This window comes from Marmota flaviventris, chromosome 3 (genome assembly GCF_047511675.1).
Source record: "Marmota flaviventris isolate mMarFla1 chromosome 3, mMarFla1.hap1, whole genome shotgun sequence".
Taxonomy (NCBI): domain Eukaryota; kingdom Metazoa; phylum Chordata; class Mammalia; order Rodentia; family Sciuridae; genus Marmota; species Marmota flaviventris.
The window spans coordinates 127,836,033-127,840,453 of record NC_092500.1 but is presented as its reverse complement, the minus strand read 5'-3'; the positions used below and the strand labels follow the sequence as shown (position 1 = coordinate 127,840,453).

Sequence of the window (4,421 nt, the reverse complement as noted above, 5' to 3'; positions counted from 1 at the left end):
CTCAAAAGAAGAAATGTCAATGGACCTCCTAACTATCTTGTGGTGAACTCAAATCAGTATCAGTATATTTACTTTTCTTGTGCTTTCTTCCTTGACCTCTGAGATATTTATAAATGCACCATTTAATTTTGAAATAGTTGACATGTGGGGTTAGGGTTCCAAATATATTTAGGTGATTGATTTCTAATGTAATAAATCATGAAGAAACACTGTCTGCATGGTTTCAAATTTTAAAAGTAATGGAAATGCTTTTTATATTGATTGTATTGGTTACATACATGTCAAAACTGATCAAATTGCACACTTCAAATATGTGCAGTTTATTTTAATTTAATTTTACCTCAAAGCTAGGGAAAAAATATTAGATAATTTTAGATTTTGGATAAAAAATAAAGATTTATTTTTTTCAGGGAACTAATCCCATGAAAGCATTGGTTTGGGAAGATTTGACCTATCTGTGCTCTCAGGGTCCACTAGGGAGAGAAGAAATGAAAGGCTAGAAGACAGGTAGAACATTAATTCATATATAGAAGAAACAGGCTGGAATTTGTCTGATGGTGGAGGAATGGAGAAAATGTAAGTTATAAATACTAACATTTACATATTTAACTCTTAAAATATGGTTGCATCATGCATTTAAGTTCCTGTACAGATGCATCTCTCCCAGCTGGTCCCACAAGCAGTTGGATTAGTTGGGAGGAGGTAGAGCCAGGTGGGTTTCCACAGCCAGATGTCCCCTGTGTAAACCTCTTTCCACATTTGATTTTCATCTGGTCACTTAAGCACACTCTGTGTTATGCAATGTGTGTGTGTACTGGGCCAATATTTTGAGCCAAACTTGGGTTTCTCAGGAAACAGCCCTCTCACCTGCCGGTCCCCGGGCAGTGGCTGAAAAATTATTCCTTCCTGTGTCCTGAGAATTCCACCTGGATAGATGGCAGCTTTTTTCCTTCTACAAGGATATGGTGAAGCATGTCTTTCAGGTTTGCTGGGCAATGTCCTTGATCTCTAAACACTCCGAACCCAGACATGCTTTAGGCTTCCCCCAAAACACAGGTTCCTTTAATTCCCTTATCTCTTCATTATGCTCATGAAGGGACCTCTCTGGCTGGTGCTTCCAGTCTTGCTGTACCACTGGGGATTTCTTATTTTATTATATGCAACCTCCTGTGTCCCCAATCTACATTCAGTGTTAAGCTTTAAATTCCAGTAAAGTCTCCAAGACTTTTTTTGTTCACCCACCTTGCTGAGAAGCTGCCTGTCTGCTTTCTTGGTTTTATTCCCTGGAGAAACCAGGAAAGCAACCTCCTCTATTCTTTCATCATGAAAACCTCCTGCTAAAATTATTTAATGTTTCACCCCAAATATTTCCCATCCCTAGTAATCATAAATGCACAAATCCAAGTAGGCAGAGCCCTTTGGTTTTCTGGAATTGGCTTACTTCCATTTCCATGTGTTGTCTTAAACCCTTCCTGGCACTCCCTGATGCTTCTGTCTACAGAAATGTTCCTTAATACTCAAGGGTATCATTTCTCACCTTCATCAGTCTTCTTTTACTGTCTAGACCACATTTTCTTCTGCCTTTTCTGAATTTTTGAACAAATATTGCTACATGAATTTATAAATTATTGAAATAGCCTTTCCTTATGTCAGATAGTTGTGTCTTATTGCTATATGTTTATTGTAAGCTACTTCAATGAAAAAAATTATTTATTTCCTCCAAAGTACCTAGAATAGTTCATCATTCAAATCTAGATTTGAACTGAATTTAGATTTTATTAATGAATTGTGTTTATTACTAAATAATCCTGAATGAGTATAAATTTGATGTGGTTTACATTCGGTGTGATTTAGCTATCTTCCTCTTCTGTAATTTTTGTACCCATCTTTTTTCAGGATACAGTGGTAGCTCTCCAAGCCCTGTCCAAATATGGAGCAACAACTTTCACAAAAAAGTAAGATGGCAGTTTCGGTCACTGTCAAATCTTCTAACACATTCTCTGAAGAATTCCACATAGATGATGACAATCGCCTGCTGCTGCAGGAGGTCATGCTGTCTGAGATTCCAGGGGATTATGACACCACAGTGTTGGGGTCAGGATGTGTGTACCTCCAGGTGAGACTGCCACGGTGTAAGGGATACTGAGAGAAAGTCTCAAGAGTAAATTCTGAATGTTAAAATAGGAAATGTGTGCTAACAAAAGAAATGAATTGTTTGAAAGTTATTGTTGAATTTTTTGTGTGCAAAGATGAAGTATTTCCCTTTTTTTTAAGACTTCACTAAGATATAACATCCTTCCCAAGAAAGAAGGGAAAGTTCCCTTCACTCTGCATGTTGATTCTCATCCCAAAATTGTGATGGAGTAGATGCTCACAGGAAATTCCAGATTCATATCAACATTAGGTAAACCCTAAATCACAACTAGACTTTTTTGTAGAATATGAAAACTTTTTTTTCCTTGTATTGGGGGAACTCTATTGTCCAAATTAATTATGTAATGGGTATGGAAGTCTTGTAATATGTATTTATAAGAAAATTGTCTTCACCCTTACTGAAAAGCCTTAACCTTAATAATATATTGCCATAACTGAAGAGTAGAGTTGACAAGGGTGGGTTTGTCAAAGAACAATAACACAGATACAGTAGATAGAGAAACTGAGTGGTACAAATAAACAAGGGGAAACTTCTATCTTCAATCAATTCCAAGGAATTTTATTTGAAGGTTTATCACTCTGCCTTACTTCATAGTTATACTGGCGAAAGACCCAGCTCCAACATGGTTATTGTGGATTTGAAGATGATATCAGGCTTCAGTGAAAAAGGTAAACCCAAAATGATTTACAGATAGCAATCCCATGATAAATTGTGATATTTACATTGTCAACTTGATTTTACTAATGTCCTGGATCTTGCAGCTCTAAAGTATATTCCCATAGTTTTAGTGTGGGTTGGAAGATTATATGATATCAGTTAAGGTAAAAGTCATAAAAATGAAAAATAATGTTCTAGAAGGCTTAGACATCTAGGTATGTGCAGATATACTGAGTTACCTTCCAACTACACAAAAAGAAAAAAAGAGGGTATATAAGTTAACTGTCACATATACCTATAGGATATAAATGTATATTCAATATATATCATATATATGGATATATGAGAGGAATAGGATCAATAAATATTATCATTATTGTTATTCCTGAAGAAATAAAAAGTAGTAATTTGAATGCTCCAGAGAAGTCATTTTGATGATAAATACCTAAAAACTGCTCTCAGTATAGAATTTCTTCATGTTTCTGGCTTATCCCCTTTGTCCATAGCTTCAAGAACAGCCTGAGATTCAAAGGACTGAAGTGAGGACCAATCCTGTCGTAATCTACCTTAGGAAGGTAAGACTTCATAAGACTCTGCTAGGTCTGTAAAACTAATAGAAGTTTTAATAAGTCTATCCAGACTCCAAATAATGCTTTTCACATACACAATGAGGAAGGACAAAAGAGTCACAAAGGGAAATGGGACAACTGGTCAGCGAGGTTCACTTTGCTCCATTTGACTGCCACAGAAATTTTGTCCTTCTTTTTATGTCATTGGGTATGTTAAGCAAGTCACAAAATTCCCCATTCTTTCTTAGATTTTGATAGGGATATAAAGTACAGTTATGGGATTTGGTAATATTTTAAGAAAAGGAGATGGTAACAAGTAAAAAAGCTAATGTTTGATTCCAACTCATTTTTCCTGTCTCTCCAGCTAACCAATCAAGCCCTGAGTTTCTCCTTCTTGGTGGAACAAGACATGCAAGTAAAGAATTTAAAACCAGCTATAGTAAAAGCCTATAATTATTATGAGACAGGTGAGTGAGATTTACATATGCTGAGCTTTAATACAAAAAACTAACACCATAAACAGTTGCATTAACTGATATGAAACTCCAAGATATTTCACTGGAAGAAAAGGCAAGTTTTGGTCACTAAAAAATCATGTCCCTGTATATTAATCTCACATTTGCTCCCTAAGAAAGTTTTCTTGACACATGAAAACTCCCTGTGTTTGCAACAAGAGGAAGCAATTAGTGATAAAGGCACATCTTAGCCACTGGACACATGTGGCCACTTCTACTTCCCATCTCTTCAGAGGAAGTCTACTCAACCCTCACATTCCCCCGTTTGTAAAGAAACCAGAAAGAGCTAATCAAACAAATCCTCCACTTGCATCTCTTGATATGTATGAGGAAGAAAAATGCAGCAGTGTTCAGGGGATATTCACCTGTGTTTTTTCCCCACACTGATCCCCTCGTTTTGTTGGTTGGTTTGGCTGGTAAGTTGGTAGGTCTCCTAAGAAATTTTGTCTCCAAATAAATCCAGAGCCCAAGCTGTGAACTTCATTACTCTTTTATGCCTGAAAGGAGAAGGGTCCAGGAACACTT

At 36.4% G+C, this 4,421-nt stretch overlaps 1 long non-coding RNA gene across 1 annotated transcript; it reads left to right on the top strand.

Annotated features, from left to right (window-relative positions):
• The first annotated feature begins 2,326 nt into the window (after window positions 1–2,326).
• On the top strand, window positions 2,327–3,842 carry LOC114104412 (uncharacterized). The gene is made up of 4 exons (XR_003584839.2): window positions 2,327–2,404; window positions 2,750–2,823; window positions 3,319–3,387; window positions 3,746–3,842. It is a non-coding gene; the product is annotated as an uncharacterized lncRNA (long non-coding RNA).
• The last annotated feature ends 579 nt before the right edge of the window (window positions 3,843–4,421 follow it).